The 8,332-nt window shown below is 36.5% G+C and overlaps 2 long non-coding RNA genes across 2 annotated transcripts; one reads left to right on the forward strand and one right to left on the reverse strand.

Annotated features, from left to right (window-relative positions):
• The first annotated feature begins 2,615 nt into the window (after positions 1-2,615).
• LOC134754513 (uncharacterized) lies at positions 2,616-2,823 on the forward strand. The gene is made up of 2 exons (XR_010128919.1): positions 2,616-2,676; positions 2,725-2,823. It is a non-coding gene; the product is annotated as an uncharacterized LOC134754513 (long non-coding RNA).
• Positions 2,824-5,648: 2,825 nt separating this feature from the next.
• Positions 5,649-8,332, reverse strand: LOC134754718 (uncharacterized). The gene is made up of 2 exons (XR_010128965.1): positions 8,218-8,332; positions 5,649-5,934 (listed from the first exon to the last, which is right to left on the reverse strand). It is a non-coding gene; the product is annotated as an uncharacterized LOC134754718 (long non-coding RNA).

An 8,332-nucleotide genomic window follows, 5' to 3' on the forward strand; every position in this document is an offset into this window, starting at 1 on the left:
GATACGTGATATCCTCATGTCTAACCCCAAGAAAGTAATTTTAAAAATAATATCATTAAGATTTTTTTTTTAATTTTTCAATTTTACAAAGTGACACAGTTCTACTTCAATACCTATTTCACGAGACTTATGGAACTATACTGCAGATACGGTACATATTAATCATAAAATGATACGTAATATCCATATATCCAACGGGAATTACCTATTTAACCCTTTAACTGCGCCTTTTCATCAGTTGGTATAATTTGTTTAGTTATTGACACAAAATATCAAGGTTGTATCCTCCAGCTACGATATACCTTACTGATTTTTTTGTACAATATACCACAAATGATACGTAATATCTTGATATCGATCCCCAAGAAAGCAATTTTGAAAAAAATATCATTAACAATTTTTTTTTTTTCAATTTTACAAAGTGACACAGTTCTACTTCAATACCTATTTCACGAGACTTATGGAACTATACTGCAGATGATACGTAACATCCATATATCCAAAGGGAAATACCTCTTTAACCCTTTAACTGCGCCTTTTCATCAGTTGGTATACTTTGTTTAGTTATTGACACAAACTATCAAGGTCGTATCCTTCAGCTACGCTACGATATACCTTACTGATTTTAACGAGAAGTAACCGACCGAAAGCCATGACTGCGGGCGGCTAAATGTAGCTCGCGATCGGAACTCAGATCTTGAGGGACGGGCGGGGAGACGGGGGGGAAAAAGACCTTATCATGTGTGATCGTAATCATCGATTAGATAACACCAATAATAAACAAAACAGCACAATCCAATACAATTCCATTACACTTTGTAATATTGAAAAATTATATACATATAAAATATAATAAAAAATACTAAATGAAACTATTTTCAATATTGCTTTCTTGGGGTTCGATATCAAGATATTACGTATCATTTGTGGTATATTGTACAAAAAAAATCAGTAAGGTATATCGTAGCTGGAGGATACAACCTTGATATTTTGTGTCAATAACTGAACAAATTATTCCAACTGATAAAAAGGCGCAGTTAAAGGGTTTAAGAGGCATTTCCCGTTGGATATATGGATATTACGTATCATTTTATGATTAATATGTACCGTATCTGCAGTATAGCTCCATAAGTCTCGTGAAATAGGTATTGAAGTAGAACTGTGTCACTTTGTAAAATTGAAAAATTAAAAAAAAATTGTTAATGATATTATTTGGGACTTACGAGGTTAAAATATATTTTTTGTAGGAGATGATTAAGTATAACCTTTTGACTTCTGAGCCATATTTCTAGAAGAAAGCTCCGTTTTAGGGACATGGTGATTTATACCTTTTATGTGTAGAACTTAATAAGCTTTTGTTTCGCCATCCACAGTATTCACATTAAACCCAGATATTCCGAGAAAAACCGGCCAAGTGCGAGTCGGACTCGCGATCCAAGGGTTCCGTACATTACACAATTTAAACAATGTATTTTTTATGTGAAACGTGTGTAATTAAGTCCGACTCACGCTTGATTGCAATTTCTACTAGGTTTTCCTGTAATCTATGGTAAAGATCTATTTTGTGTATTTTTTTCAAAATTTTAGACCCAGTAGTTTCGGAGATAAAGGGGGGAATGCACATTTTTGCCTATTTTCTTGAATAACTTCTAAATTGTTTATCCTAAAATTATAAAAAATACATATTTGAGATTCTCACAATGAGCTCTTTCATTTGATATATAACACGATATAGTTGGAAAAATTAATTTGTTTACGTTACATATCCGTCTTTGGGTCACAAACTTACATATGTGTACCAAACTCCAACTTAGTTGGTCAAGTAGTTTCGGAGAAAATAGGCTGTGACAGACGGACAGACAGACAGACAGACGCACGATTGATCCTATAAGGATTTCCTTTTTTTTCCTTTTAAGGTACGGAACCCTAAAAACAGAAAAACCAAAAAAGACTTATACTTTTCAAGATGGCGTTTGATCCCCGTGGTCCCCGAAGCTCCAATTTTATAACACGCAAACAGGGATCCCTGAAATTGTAGGTGTCAAATTTCATTACTGTCACTGTTGTTTAAACCCCATTTAAGACCTAAAATCTGTTTTTGCAGTCACATTTTTAAGTTCTACACATTTTTCCTCCATTTTTTTTAGTGTTAAGTTAAACGTCATAATTTCAAGTTTCAAGTTTGACGATTAAAACTTGCCGTTTGTTGTTGTTTTTTGGGTCAAATCATGGAAGTTAAATTAGACCAATTTCCCGATTTCTGATTGAGATGAAATTTTGCATAGGTACATAGGTATAGGTAATATATGTAAATCGGATAACTCTGTGATAAAACAACGCAAACTAATTGTGTTTGGGGCATGTTTGGGGTTGTTACAATTGTCTCAATAAGTATTAGTTACATGTGGAAAACAAAGTAGTCAGCGATAAAAGCTTGTACCAAAAATGAAATTTTGCCAAAAAGTTATTAACCCTAAACTAGGTTGCTGTCAAAACATGAAATGAAACAAGTTGTTTGAAATATAATCGAATATATTTGGACAAATATGGTCTGACATAAAAAGCTTGTAGAAAGTAAAAATGTTCATTCCTACAAACTGCAATAATTAGTTAATTTTTATGATAGGCACAGAAAAAAGGTGGTTAGTAAAAATGTTGCATAATGTTGTTCAACTGGTCGGCTTCATAAGCGGCGATTTATATACCGTTCGCGCCAGGCTCGAGACCCATACGCTGAGTCATGCGTTTTAGCTAAAAACGGTTTGTATGGTGGCCCGGCGTATTGAATACGCTCGGCGGTTCTTGGCCATGAATGGGTTAAGTGGCAAGTGGCCATAGGAACTGTGATAAAACAACTCAACCTAATTAGGTTTTAAGTTTTAAGACGATACTCGCTCATTTGGCCTTGAGCGTCTCTGTACCCGCACCCCGCTCACTGCGATCGTACGTAAATTTCGTCTCGGTGCACCACAACGAGGTTCAAAGAATAAGCTACAGCCCAGAGGCGCGCGGTTGGCGCTATACTCGTATTTGTGTGTATCTTTTTCAGATATTTTGTCGTTTGAGTATGAGCAGTTGAAGGTTCCCATTCATTTCTTATTCAACCTGGCAATCTCAACCGGCACTTATCCGAAGCTATGGAAGACAACAAGAGTGAGGCCTATTCCAAAGACTAGCGACACCGCCAATGTTGAAAACTATAGGCCTATAGCTGTACTTCCCACATTGGCAAAGTTATTCGAGTCGATAGTGCATACAATATTAGCAACACAATTGAAACCACATTTGTGCGATGCTCAACATGGCTTTAGAGCAAGTCGCTCCGTCGACACCAACCTGCTAACTCTGACGGCCACTATCTCCGAGCATCTTTCTTCTTTCTTAAAGCTTTCGATCGCGTGGATAATGACGTACTTATGAGAAAGTTACATGACTTAGGCTTCTCGCCAAGGTTGCTTGCTTTCTTCGCTAGTTATTTGCGCGATCGTCAGCAGTACGTTCGTTATGGAAGTTTCGTCTCGGCTCCGTATCATACCAGGTCTGGGGTCAGTCAGGGTTCGATACTTGGCCCGCTCTTATTTGGACTCATGATCGATGACCTGGAATCTGTGGTCAAGCATGCTCAATGTTTGTTATACGCTGATGATTTAAAGCTTGCGTATGGAGTGCAGAGTAGAGCGGATTGTGTCTCTCTTCAAGAGGATATTACCTCAGTTAATAGCTGGAGTATAGCTAATAAGCTGCTTTTTAATACATTGAAGTGCTCTGTGTGCACGTTTAGTCGTTCCGCTACCCCCCAACTTGAGTAGAACACGCTGGGAACTGAGGTGATCGCCAGGGTAATTTCCGTAAAAGATCTTGGTGTAACCTTTGACGAGCGCCTGAGCTTTCACGAGCATATTCGTACACTCGCGGATAGTTCCTTTAAGAGACTAGGCTTTGTGATCCGCAATGTCAAGGACTTCTGGGACATTGCAGCCATAAAGATGATTTATAGCGCATTGGTCAGAAGTAAGCTTGAGGCCTCGTCTATCATCTGGCACCCGTACGAGTCCACTTACGCCTTAGAAGATCCATTTATGTATACAACGAAATATTTACTCGGATGCCTCGGATATAATTCCCTAGAGGTAAGGCGCAACAATAAACTGCTGACCACCGCTTGTCGCATACTGCGTGGCGAGTCCGACTGCCCGGAGCTTGTGGCTCGAGTTTTACGGCTGTATATCCCGGACTTGCCAAAAATCCCTTTGAGACCGCGAGCGCGTCCACTGCTGGCAGTGCCGGCGGCGCGCCGACACCGTGCGCGCCGCCGGCATAGGAATTCGGTACTCTATCGTGCGCTGACGCTGCTCAATGCGCTCCTGACATCGGCACCTGAATGTGACTTGTTGGGCGACTGTGTGCCGCGAATGTTTAAAGTTCTGCGACTTGATGGATGACAGGCTGTCCAGCACTTATGTTTAATGTCACCTACATTAATTGTCTCTTATATATTTTATGTGTTTGTATACTGTGTAATCTGCAATGTTTAATTTCTCGGTGTATTGGCTTTTTCTGTAATGCCGGGTAAATATATTGTTAATAATAAATAAATGAGTAGATCATGCGTTTAGTTGAGGTCGTAAATTATAATAAAAAATATATTCCCTTATGCATTATACTTTACAAGCCTCAATTAGTTATTTTGTGTTTTAAGCCGTCCGCTTCATTATGTAGGATTGTGAATGTGGTCGCGGACTACATGGCGTCCTACAAAACCCAGGCAGGATGCCTCTTGGGTCCTACAAGCCCCGCCCACTGCTTGTCCTGTCGCGTAGCAGGACTGTCATGTAGCGAATTGGACCGTGAATGTTAATGCAGGACTGCAGTCCGCCATTTTCTTTACAATGAAAAACACGGGCTTAGCAGGTTTTATGGAAATATATAAAGGAATTCGCTGTGTATGTGATCAAAAATCACCAAAATAGCTATCTTTTTTTAATAGAAATAGCACATAACGGTATTGCAAGAGCACCGACACAAAGGCCTACCGCGAAAAACGAAAAGCGTATTTTTTTATCTGCCTCTCTATCACTAGATATTCTAGTTTATCGCAAGAGCGATAGGGAGACAGATAGCGAAATTTCGATTTTCGTCTTTCGTGGTAGGTCCTCTGGTAGGTAGGACTGCAATGTAGAAAGCGTGTGAGCTATATCCCACTCCGCAGTCCTGCGGGGCGGACTGCATTGTATTGTAGGAGTGTGAATGGGGGGCTTCTGTTTCTCATAAATAAATACTTAAGTCAAATCGACAGATTAAGATTTATAGCTAGTAGAGCTTGGCAAGTTGGCTAGGAAGAATAAACTCTTCCCCATAGAAAACAAAAAAAAAACAGTGTTTTATGAGGACAAAAATACCATTTCATAACCGGGTTAGCTAAAAAGAAAGGTGTCTTCTTTGTAGAAAACTAATTAAAACAACAGTTTTGTACAAGGAAAATAAAATCCCATTTCATAACCGGGTTAGCTAAGATGAAAGGTTTCTTCTTCGTAGAAAACCAAATAAAATAACAGTTTTCTACAAGGAAAATAAAAATCCCATTTCATAACCGGGTTACCTAGGAAGACTTATTGAGGATGAGGTACTGCAAAATAAAACACGTGATGTTTTAAACTTATATATTTAATTCAATATACACCTAACACTACCTTGCGGACACAAGAAAATATAATATATCCGATATAATAAAGTAATATAGGTATGTCAAAAAACCCACGTAATATATGTATATGAATGCAAAAATAATACTTCAGTAAATTCTTGGTATTGTATGTAATGTAATGATAATGGGAAATGATACAGAACACGACACGGGACCTCGGCGAGTGGTACGTTATTTTGATGCCTAAATATCTTACAGCCCCGTTGTTCGGAAATTGTTACAAAAAACTACTTTTTCTCAAACATGCAATATTGATATTATGTTCTTCATATTAGGCTGGGACGTATCAAGTCTCGGGCGCGGCTAGACGAGGGATATTTAATGAAATTTCATACAATGCAAGCCTAGGCCGGGAAGTGGCTCTTTTTTAATTTCCATTTCACATATATTTGTGACACAACATCATGGCATTCAGCCATTAAAAAAAACTATATATTTGCTTTTTGGTTCGTTATGACATTTTGCCAATACGCCTATAAAAAAAACTATATTTGATACATTTTTCAGTTTTATCTGTATAGAATGTACAAAAAATATATAAATAAAACATTATTAACAAATTCCAATAATTTTGAATTGCAAATTTACACAAATACACATTTAAAATATTTCATTTAAATATTAGCGGTAAAAATGTTTGTAAAAACTCCAACCGACTCGACCAAAAGAAAAAAAACGCGTAGGTATTTTTGTAATCGTTTTGGAAGCAAAGTTGTTTATGTATACTTATTTTTCCATTTCATTTAGGTGATCTGTATAGCGGAAGCCGCTCGACCCCAATTTCAAAGGAATACCGCAAATCGATGTACATCAGGTTAGCCGATTGGCACACACATACTAGAGGCCAAAACAAAATTTTTGACCCGCAGTTCCTAAAAAAATTTCGCTGCGGGGGGAGTGGTAAAACATATTTTTTTTTATGAAAAAAAAAATTTTTTTTTTCCAAAACCTATCATATTTTTTTGTTATGAAAAAAAAAATTTTTTTTTTCCAAAACCTATCGAGTGTGGTATCATACGAAAGGGCTTTTTGAGGCGATTCTAAAAATATATTACATCATTACATTTCGGGCATTTTTTTTTAAATTAATACAAAAAGAATTTTCGAAACATACCAAGTTTGGGCTCCTCCAGACACGATATGGCATTTTTTTTTTGTACAATATACCACAAAATACGTGATATCCTCATGTCTAACCCCAAGAAACCAAGTTTGAAAATAATATCATAAGCAAATTTTTTAAAATTTTTCAATTTTACAAAGTGACACAGTTCTACTTTAATACCTATTTCACGAGACATGGAACTATACTGCAGATACGGTGCATATTAATCATAAAATGATACGTAATATCCATATATCCAACGGGAAATACCTCTTTAACCTTTTAACTGCGCCTTTTCATCAGTTGGTATAATTTGTTTAGTTATTGACACAAAATATCAAGGTTGTATCCTCCAGCTACGATATACCTTACTGATTTTTTTTGTACAATATACCACAAATGATACGTAATATCTTGATATCGAACCCAAAGAAAGCAATTTTGAAAATAATATGATTAACAGTTTTTTTTCTAATTTTTCAATTTTACAAAGTGACACAGTTCTACTTCAATACCTATTTCACTAGACTTATGGAACTGTACTGCAGATACGGTACATATTAGTAATCATAAAATGATACGTAATATCCATATATCGAACGGGAAATACCTCTTTAACCCTTTAACTGCGCCTTTTCATCGGTTGGTATAGTTTGTTTTGTTTTTGACACAAAATATCAAGATTGTATCCTTCAGATACGATATATGTACCTTACTGATTTTTTTTTGTACAATATACCATAAATAATACATAATATCTTGATATCTAACCCCAAGACAGAATTTTGAAAATAATTTATTTAAGATTTTTTTTTTAATATTTTTCATGTGTATAATTTTTCAATATTACAATATATTTTTTTCCATACCAAAAAAATAATGTTTTACCCCCCCCCCCCCCCCCCCCCCCCGCAGCGAAACTTTTTTAGGAACTGCGGGTCAAAAAATTTGTTTTGGCCTCTAGTATGTGTGTGTTAAACGGCTAACCTGTACATCGATTTGCGGTATTTTTATACGAACGGGTTAGACTATAACTCATTGTCCTTACCTAAATACCATTCTACAATATCAAAGAAAAATTTCAAATGCTAGGTGATGTTTTGATTTTAAGTTATACCGGTAACGATCCCTGGCTAAAACGACAGTCATATGGATACAAGGCGAAAAAATAAACGTGTAAAATGTAAGTGTAATAAAGATATACGTGTTGGTGATATTTTGTGTCTAGTGTACTTTAAGTTTCCCTAGAAATAAAACATTTATTTCGTGGGGGTTTTATTTATTTATTTCGTTGCATGTTTGAGAAATCACTATACATACCTCGGCGTGAAAAGGGGTTGTCGGCCTCATAACTATCCTGCCGAACCGGCCGGCAACGAGTTACTTCCCAGCCTCTGTAGTAATGTACTATTATATTGCACCATCTCAGTCATGTGTTTAACGGTTTGCGTTTAGATCTAAACTTACTGTTATACAAAAGTTATAAAAAAGCGATTTATTGCTAATGCACAGTCGACGCCATA

The sequence above is a fragment of the Cydia strobilella genome, chromosome Z (assembly GCF_947568885.1).
Source record: "Cydia strobilella chromosome Z, ilCydStro3.1, whole genome shotgun sequence".
Taxonomy (NCBI): Eukaryota; Metazoa; Arthropoda; class Insecta; order Lepidoptera; family Tortricidae; genus Cydia; species Cydia strobilella.